At 39.5% G+C, this 10486-nt stretch overlaps 1 protein-coding gene across 2 annotated transcripts in view; it reads right to left on the bottom strand.

Moving 5' to 3' along the window:
• atxn7l1 (ataxin 7-like 1) overlaps window positions 1–8257 on the bottom strand; it is a 29083-nt gene extending 20826 nt beyond the window's left edge. Inside the window, exons 1-3 of one of the 2 annotated variants that reach the window (XM_034862937.1) lie at window positions 8009–8257; window positions 7794–7862; window positions 1939–2043 (exon numbers count right to left, since the gene is read on the bottom strand). The gene's annotated coding sequence lies outside the window, so the exon portion shown is untranslated. The remainder of the gene's footprint in view (window positions 1–1938; window positions 2044–7793; window positions 7863–8008) is intronic. The other variant, XM_034862938.1, reaches the window with a different exon arrangement.
• Between the last annotated feature and the right edge of the window lie 2229 nt (window positions 8258–10486).

Genomic DNA, 10486 nt, shown 5'->3' on the forward strand with positions numbered 1-10486 from the left:
AGAAAATGTCAGTACATTTTCTCTTTACAAGTTCATGGGAGTGATCATGGCATGAACACTAGCAGTGTGAGGGATTTATTTAATATCCCTCTGTGGACACTTACGCTTAGACTATACATGCTTGCTTGGAGATTTAAATAAACAAGTCCACTAAATGGAACAAGTCTCTGACGTATAAAATACAGTTTATCTTAACCTTTTTGAACAGAAGACGTGGCATATATTAACACCCGCTATAGGGGTGTTAATATATGCCAGGTCCAAACTTAAATTGTGACCACTCGCTTCTTCACACACAGCAAAGCAAAAGGGGTGTGTATAACTCAGAGCCACTGACCACTGAAGCAGCCAACCCCCTCCTCCTCTGTGTGTGTATGTGTGTGTGTGTGTGTGCATGCATATTTGTATATGTAAGGCCTCAGTGCTGATATGATGCACAGTTCAAGCATGAAAGCAGATCCAATAATGGATAGATAAGGCCAATGCTTTTCATGAATACAAATGCAGGGTCACAGCATTTAAAGTAGAATCCCCAGTAGGGAACAATAACACTATATTTGTGAGGATGTTACAGTAACATGAGGAATGAGCAACAATGGCAGGATATGCATAAAAATAAGAAAATCTTGAGAGGGCCATTTCCGAGAGGCAATCCACTCAGCAGCAGGTCAGAAGGAGCACTTTTCATGTCATGACAGAGAGCATTTGTGTAGGTCATATAGGTCACTGTAATCTAGCTAAAATAAGAAATATAAAAGTATATGATGAAACAAAATGAAAATGATTCACACATAGGACTTGCAACTTGCACTGCTGGTTCACTAGAAAGTCAGCTTGTTATCATATTGTGGCCTGCGGATATCTTTGTTTTATGGGGAGTTCTCAGGAGATTCCCACTCCTGACTGTGTGTGTATGTGTGTGTGTTTAAGACCTGTTGTTACCGACTCTGTGTGCGTGTCAGCAAGCAGAAACGTTGCCAAAAAAAGGGGGGGGGCAAAACAACAGCGCCTGCCAGTAGTCTATAAGTGAGTGAGTGTGCGAGTGTCTGTCTCACAATACCACTGACCTCTTTCTACTGAGAAACTGAAAGTGAAAATGTGCGTGCATAAAACTCCACTGGGCTTTTTCCTCTCAGTGAGAAGTGTGTGAGTCTTCGTTAAGCGTGACCATGCCCCCCCTCCCAGGCTCAAACAGACGGCTAAGGGTGGTGCACGTGCCGCCGACAGAAGTAAGCAGCAGCCCGTAGGCAGATGCGAGCGCTCTCAGTGGAGCCAAAATCAAAAACAGACAAGAGGTCGACGGACAGTGTGTAGGGCCAATGAGAGCCGGGATCAACAGTGTTACAACTTTAACAACAAATACTTTTAAAAAGGTAAATGCATGGGCGCCCAGATAGCTCAGTTGGTAGAGCGGGCGACCATACGTAGAGGTTTACTCCTCAGTGCAGCTCAACTCCAACCCTTTGCTGCATGCTCTACCCCTTCTCTCTCCCCTTTCATATCTTCATCTGTCCTGTAAAAAATAAAAGGCTAAAAATAATCAGAAAAAAGGTGAATGCATAAAGCTTCCTATCTACACATTATACTTCTTTTTTTTTTTTTTTTTAAAACACCCTTTTTCTAATTTCCACATACATTTAATACTTTATTTGTTTAATGTACAAATAACTGATAGTGGCAGAGCAACATCTCAACTAGATTTATCAACTAGGTTTGGTTGTTGAACATTATCAGTCCCGTTGGCAACAAATATTGCATTTCACTAATTTATAGTGTGCCTACAGGTGTATAACACACTTAAGATGAACAATGTGTGTGCATATCATATGTATTGGCCCAAACACATTGTTTTCTACAATTTCATTTTTCAAATTCCTTTTCCAACCCGTATGAAAAGAAAATCTGTAGCTTTAAATCAGGAATGTGTGCGTGCCTTACCATAGTGTGTGTGGATGCCATGAGGAGTGACCACCTGATTGCAGACATGGCAGACAACAATACAAAAATCCTCCAGTGCTGGAAACTGGCCGCAGACAAGCATCTCTGAGAATGACATGAATAGCAGAGACCACATTTTAGAAAAGAAAAAAAAGAAAAGAACAATCAGACCCTAAGGAAAATTGTATGTACTTGCAAAACTTAGCTGTAAAGACATCAGTTGGCTAAATTGTTCAGGTGCTCAATGCTACCACTTTATCACACTGTTCAGTATTAGTTTTATCCAAAGTAACTCTCAGTGCATAGATATCCAACTTAAAAAGGATACAAAACAGAAAAAGTAAAAAAATCCTCAAAACAAAGAACTGTGTAGAACAAAAGAGTAGAAAAATGAAAACAAATGAAGTATATTGTGTACTTTAATTACACTTAAAGCTTCTAAAACCCACCCCAATAAAGCTGCCAGACATTAAAGCTTATAAGGCTTAACATTATTATTGAGCTTTGGAGCTGCATTTCAGATAATGAGTGTCACAATTATCACTAACATGGAGCATCATAACCAACTGTTCTCCACAGAAACACAGATGTTAATGTGTGACAGGCATAAAGAGACAGACAATCCTTTCCAACACACTAAATGTAAATGAAGTGTATTTATATAGCGCTTTTCTAGTCTTAACGACTACTCTAGGCGCTTTTACATAGTAGAGAAACCATTCACACACATTCATTCATGTGGCTGAGGCTGTTGTACAAGGTGCCACCTGCTCCTCAGATAAGCCTTCACACTACAATGGCGCAGCATCAAGAGCAATTACGGTTCAGTCACACTTCGACATAGGACTGCAGGGCCAGGGATCGAGCCACCAACCTTCTGATTGGTAGACAACCGCTCTACCACCTGAGCCACAGCCGGCCCGCCACTAGCATCCTGCGTTCTAGCTAGCGTACAGCAATGTTATGCCAAGAGGTAAAAGAGATGCCCCACCCACTGAACTAAACTGACGATTGATAGAAATACGTCCAATGGAAAATAACCACTATCTATTTGGCAAAGCCTCCTGTAACCAAACAAGCTCTGCTGACAGAATCCACAGCCCTTATTAGCACGGGGCTTAAGCCAGATTTACCGAGGGGAGGTGGGGTGTGTTTAGATGTGGGTGTTTGTGATTCTTGAAGGGAAAAATTTGAGAATGTGTGGGTGTATGGCGAGTTTTGTAAAGTCATGCTTCAGAGAGTGTGTCTGTGTGTGTGTGTGTGTGTGTGTGTGTGTGTTGCTCAAAGTCAAAGGCATATCATACAAATATGCAGACAACACGAGCTTGTGCTTGTGTGTGTTTGTTTACATGCTGCCAAAGGTCAGTATTCAAGGACACAAACACAGAGGTTGTCATGATCACTTAGGAATATTTCATAACTCTGAAGTAATGTTAATACTGGTAAAAGATTACAGTTAAATAAATACAGAAGGCTAATGAGAATGAATCAAATAAAAAGCAAGATAGATAACAAAGCGCTAACTGATGTTAGCTGCTGGGGTAGAGGCTTTCACATTAGGCCCACCGTTAGATGCCAAGCAGCTTCACTGAAGCGGTTTGTGGTAAGACGCTTTGCACAAATTCACCTTGTCAATACAAAAAATTAGATTATTTCTCAATCATTTCCATACCCAGGATTCTAGCCACGCCGCTGGATTTAAGCCACAATTCAAACTCTTTGCTTCCTGTTTGTTGACCAGAAACAGCTTTCCCTCACAAGCAAATAAACTGTGTTTGTTTTGGACTTGACTGAAATGGGCCTGATCTGAGCTATAATACAAACACAAAATGGAAAGGTGTGGCTGCGTGTGAAAAAACTACTTTTTAATATTGTCATTATAGTCAACAGGTTGTTAAGTGTTAATAATTTTGTGGGCAGTTAAACAGAGCCTGGAAAACACTGCTGCAGCTTTGCGCGACCTGCCAAGTGGTTTCTGCTCAAAAAGTTGCTCAGCAACCCCACAGTTTGTGTCTTTCCTGTGATCGTTTTCTGTGTAAAACTACACACAAAGCCCAGCCAAAATAAAATATGCAAAGGACTTAAGTGGGAGTACTGCAAAAAAAAAAGCAAGAATGCAATTTCCTCTGCATCTGCCAAATTGAATGCAAACTAAGCACATAGCTTATTTCTGCAGCCTGAATTGTGTTTCTCTCAAGCCAACTGCCACATGCTGCCAAATGACTGGCAGGCCTTAGAATGAACTACAAAAACAATCAGTCGCTGGTCAATAAACATGCTTGAAACTACTGAAACAATCCATTGTTGAACACGGATTACATTCATAAATAATAATAGAGTAATAAATAAACTTCCCATAGGGGATCTGCGGTTTAGAAAGCAACTTACAGGTAAACAAAAAATGGTTTAACAGCTCTGAGTGGGGCGCCCGGGTAGCTCACCTGGTAGAGTGCGCGCCCGCATACATATATAGGTTACATCCTTGACGGAGCGGCTGCTGGTTTAGTTCCGACCTGCGGCTCTTTACTGGATGTCATTCCTGTCACAAAGGCCTAAAATGCCAAAATAAATATTTAAAAAAAAAATGCTCTGAGTATCAACATGGAAAGAAAAAGAGAACATCAAATTACTCAGCCCTGCTCTAAAACAAAATCGAGGTTTTCCTGACTAACACCCGCAGTAAGTAATAACGCAACTTTAGCAAAGAAACAGCAACATGTTTCACGGAGTAAATGACCTGTCATCAACCAACTTAGGGGAAATCTTGGCCATTTCAACTGTCCCGGAGGAGAGTACAGGCAGCAACAACTTGGCTTCAAAGATCACACCAGATCATTATTGGTACTGCATCAAAATGTCTAACAGAGTAAACTAACCAGCTTGCAAGCAGCTGGCTGGCAGTTAATGTTGCAGACCCCAAATAACTATTCTCTCAATTTTTTTCAAAACTCTCCAAGATCTTGTATAAAGACAATCCAAAATCAATGTGTTGTTGTAAGCAAACGTGTTTGCAAAAGTAATAAAGCAGTAAAGACAGCACGTCACAAGAAGAAACTGAACAAATGTGCTAGGTTATGATCAGGAAATAGTCATTTAAATTGTTTTTGAAACGTAGTTCGACCAAGTTATTAATGTGTAAGGCATCAAACATCTGTTTCATCGAGTAGAAAAAGCCAGGTTGAAAATTAACTTCTGTCAGGGAAACTATTACATAAAGCCATTTATGGATTACAAACCGTATGAATGGTTTCACTGATACATCACAAAATGTGAAACTAGAGTTACAGTGTAGCCTCTAGACTGAATACATTGACATCAAGGACAAGCTCATTCCACTCCAATATCTTATCAGAAGAGTTTGATTCATTTACTTCTTTTTTTGTCAAACATTCCCTTTACTTCAGACTATGCTTCAATTCTGACAATATATTAAAGGCTTTTAGGGCTACATTTTGCAGTTGTTTTCATTAGGAATTCAACTGCAGGTTATTTTCTCTATTAAATCAATTCATTGTTTGGTTACAGTCACAATTTCCTAATACCTAAAGTGGCATTACTCATATTCAGTTCACTATTAAATAAGATTTAAAAAAAAGAAGCAAATTCTCTAAAATAGTTGTGGATAATTTTTTCGAGTAATCTTTCAGTTCTTAAGGTTTTTGATGTAGACTTTACACGGTTTTGCTTTCATGCAGTTTTCACTCAGGCAATCCCTCACATGGTGTCATGGATCTTGAAACCACCTTGCTTTATAGCATTTGCGGAAAGTACAAGAAATGTCTGCATCGTTTTATTTGACTGCAATCAAGTGTTGACGGAGTAATATGACTCATTTCAGCATGAATTATTTAAATGCAGACAACCGAACTACATTTACTAAATGACTAATTTTGAATTTAAAATCCTCTGCTAAAAGGTTTCAAAAACCGGAGGTAACAGCTTATGTATCGCAAAAGGTATTGTGCTATAGCTTGCACAATTTGCATAAAAAGCTGCATGTTTTTGTAACAATTTGGAACACTAATAACTCTACATTTATAAAATCATGCCGCCAGTTTTATATAATGTACTTGTGACAAAAAAATAATACAATATATAAACCCTTAAGGCCCAATCATATAACAAACTAAAAAAATAGTGTGAAACTGGCAGAATCTTAAAAAATACAGGGATACAAATGTTTGATCATACCGCCAAGCACTAATATTGAACACACTCAGAGAAGGCTATAATGAATTATCACCTAAAGCATTGCTATAATGACATGATATTCCTGAAAATGGCCATCCTACTAAAGACAGTGGTAAACATACAAGGAGAAGCATTACATCACTGCCTATTTCTAGTGGGATGATGACAGTAGCTGTCCGTTAAGCCCCCCCAAAAAATTGCTGTTGTCAACATGTGGTCCACTGTATGTGTGTGAGCGAGAAAAAAAACCTAGGTACCAATCATGTCCTGCACCACACACACACCAATTACTGCCAACCAGGGCTCACTATCTACAAATGTGTGTGTGTACTGAAGTGTCAAGTGAGTAAACATGTAGCCTAATCTATTAATCACCAAATTACACTACTCTCTGCTAGATACAAATTTACAAACCAAGCATTTAAGACGTACTTCCCTGTGTGTCTGCGAGGCTAATAGGTGTCTGTGCGCATATCACTCTCAGCGGGCCACAGTGTCATGTTGCCAACTGATCAGCAATTCAGAAAAAAAAACCGCTCCAGTTTGGCTCTGAGAAAGGAAGTTGAGGCATGTGAGTGAGTGAGCGTGTCTGTGTGTGTGTATGTGTATGTGTATGTGTGTATGTGTGTGTGTGTGTGTGTGTGTGTGTGTGTGTGTGTGTGTGTGCGCCCGTGTGTGGGAGGGTAAGGGGGGTCGGTATTTGACCAGGGAGAGTGAGAGGAGTATCCCCTGCTCTGTGTGTCACTGTGTTTGTACGAGGGCTGCAACACGTTCACACTTTCAGGGATGACTCAAGTGCGTCAATGTGCAGCGCATGGTCCTGTGGGTATTTATATGTTGTGAGGTGTGGAGGAACTCTTCTGGCTCTGTCCCTGGGGGTTGGAGGTACCTAATCCTCACTTCTTAGGGGCACCCCCCGACCCCCTCAAAATACTCATGATTTATATAACTATATTCTTCCATGAAAGCAAATCAGCTAAGACAATCTATAAGACAGACTTTAAGCCATACACGTCTTACCAGTATAACACACACACTATAGACCATACCAAAACACACAACAGTACAAGCACTTCTAGTTGACAGCTGCTGATGATGTACAGCATTTCTATCAAACAGTTTGACAGAGACTACAGGTAATTCTGAAAACACATCTAAAGTTTAAGGTGTATGACATTTACCACCTTCACTTGGCCTGATGTTAAAGGACCAAAAACATCCAGTGACCTCAGGTTACATAACTACTGCTGTATCACAAGTACTACAACAGCCACTGGTTTGTATTATATTCAAAATATTCTTGGGAACCAGCTTCTATGATGTTTTTTTTTTCGTTTGGTCATGTAAGAAAATAAACTAAATATATTTGGCTTTTGAACAACGGGTTAGCTGAAAAAGCAATCTGAAAAAGCTCTGGGAAATTACTTCGGGCATTTTTCCTAATTTTCAGACATTTCATGAGTAAAAGATTCATCGATTTTCTTTACCAAAGTATGCATTTAAAAAAAAAAAGTATGTTTGATGCCCAGCAACGGTGGTTTCTGTGACAAGAAGTTAAAAACAGAAATACCCTGGAGTCCTAATGCTGCAGAGCATGTAACAAAACAATAACAAACCATCATAGCGTCAGTGACAGCTTAAGGGTCCATCAGTAACTTCCTCACCTTCTGTGCTGAGCCTCGCGGCTTCAGCAAGGCAGTAAAGCTCTTTCTCGTTGTTATCCAAGGACGAGTCTGCGTCAAAAAAAAAAAAAACACAACAGCCACTTACAACAAACTTTGGGGCCATGCGTGGAGCCATGCTGGTCCCGGGCTGGCTACCAGGTTAGCATTAGCTGGCTTCCTAAATCAAGTGAAGCTGTCAAAGCTAACAAACTTACAGCTGTACAGTTGAGGATATCAATACTGCACGCGCCAACGGTACAAACTCTGCGATTAGCTTTTGCACACGCGCCTTTGCACGACTGTTAAAGCAACCTATTAAAATTTCATTTCGTAGTAATATTTTTTTGACAGTTACTTTGCTGCGCTTTGACATACCCTGCATGGTGGAGGAGCTTAATCAACTCAATCACAGACAGTTGGACAACGCACTTCCCGACAGTTTGTCCGCAAAAACAACAACGCTACCGACGTGCGAACTTACTGTCAACAAAACGTAATTTAGCCGCACTGACGAAGGAAGACCAAGGCTCGCAAAGGAAGGTATCCGGACTTGGTATTTGGCGATCCAGTGTCGCCATTGCTCTTCCTTCTTGTTGCTGAGAGCCGTTTTTTCCTCTCTCCTTCGCACGCAGCAGGCGAAAAACGAAAGAACGAGATATAGTGACGTCGTTGTCGGTGGGTTCCGGCTTGGTTCGGCTTCTGTCGGAGGGTCGGGATGTTGAGCGACAGAGAGGGAGCATGTACGAGTTCAAAAGTTCAGTACTGTGGTATCTCTTTACATAGCCTACAGTCTGTGGTACATACATATAGTTGATATTATACAGATTTCTCACTGTAGGGTCCTTATACGGTTAAATTATGTTGCATTATAAAATATTAGAAATTATCATTTAATTTAAATAACATTGGGTAACATAACAAAATGCCAACGGCATAACGGCGTGCCATTTATTGACTAGATGTTAGTGGACCTATTAACTACAAAGACAGGAAATGTATCAATATGCTATAACTGCCTGGTATTTCAATTATATCATAAAGAACATTTATTGTAAAAAAACAACAACTATGTTTTATGGGGTATGTTTCATTCGACAATTCTTTGCCAGGCATTTAAAACAATGTATTAGTAATAATAACGTTACCTCATCCATCAATATTGCCAAATGTCAACAGTTAGATACATCTGTAAGAACAAGGGGACATTATTAGCCTTAAATTGTTTGGCCTTACTAACGATGGCAGAGGCAGTCATTAATATACAAGGTATCTATGCTATCTACACTGTACTGAAAAATGGTGGCAATTGGGCATTTTGTATCCTGAATTAACCGTATAATATTAGATCTGGCAGGAATGAACATGTAGACAAACTCCACACTCTAAAAATGTAAAAATGCTGGATTTAAAGCTCTCTGCTTCATTAAAAGAAATTATAGTACTATAAAGGGTTGCTAGGGAGTTGCAAAGCAATGGTAATAATGGGTTTTAGAAAGTGGTCAGACCCATGAATAACATTACAGTTTTAGTAGCTCAGATTATATTGTAAAATTACAGCTACAGTTTAATTTTGTGAATAGCATCTTATAATATTTTCATTATTTGACTTCACTGAGAGTCTTAAAAGGTCTGAATAATTTTGCAGGTTGAGTCAGAGATTAGAGGCACATAAGAAAACATCTACATAACATGACCAGTGGTTCCTGAAGTGGGGACCAGGGATAACCAAGGGTCTTTCAGAGAGGTACAAGGGTTCCACAGCTAAATTTATAGTTTGAGTTTAATATAGGACATCATTGATTAAATATGTCTGAATTATCTGGTCCTTAAAACAAATTGTCCTAGGATGTACAGTGTCTCAAAGTGGCTCAGTAGGTCAAACTCATGGCACTACATTGACCTCTTGTGGCTGAAAACAGAAACTTCCATTTCAAGAGCAAAGTCAGGCTCGATGAAGGTAGATCGTCTCCTTTATAAGAAACTTGATTTGTCAATTAAATCCAACTTTTATTCAACAGATGAACAGCACAGCAGTTCTATGGTACAATGATGCTTGACATCTAATTTGAGTGAGAAAATCAGAGAAGAGTGGAGATACAAAGGAAATGGCAGCCTGAAATGAGGGCAAGGAAATTAGTTTATACTGATGTGTCAAATATATACACACACACACACTTCTATTATCATATTTCTCTCTCCCTCTCTCTGACACATACACACAGAGGATGACTCAACCACAATGTTGTGTTTGTTTCCTGCACAGTGATCATTGAGGTCACAGGACAAATCAGGAGGTCACAGGACAAACTGCTTCTAAGTACTATTTTTCTGTTTCTTCAAAGATCGAAACAATAGTTTGGGGTCACAAACACTTAAGCGTCTTCAAATGCTTTCACTCTTTTATCTAACCTTCTAGTTTTTCTTTTTTATCTCAACCGAGCAGTTGAATCTAAACAAAATATTAAACCTGCACCATAAAATCTTCTGTTTCACACATGAGTAGGGAGAAAATGTGGAGTGAAACTTAAGTTGAATAGACATTATGTAAAATGATTTGGCTTTTATGGGTGCATGACACAAAAGTCAAACAAACACACACTGTGCACTGCACACATATAACCACACACAAGTTTGCAGATGGAAATGACGTTCACTAAAGAGATTAAGAAAAAAACTCATTCATTTTTATTGAA

Source organism: Etheostoma cragini, chromosome 23 (genome assembly GCF_013103735.1).
Source record: "Etheostoma cragini isolate CJK2018 chromosome 23, CSU_Ecrag_1.0, whole genome shotgun sequence".
In the NCBI taxonomy this organism is placed as follows: Eukaryota; Metazoa; Chordata; class Actinopteri; order Perciformes; family Percidae; genus Etheostoma; species Etheostoma cragini.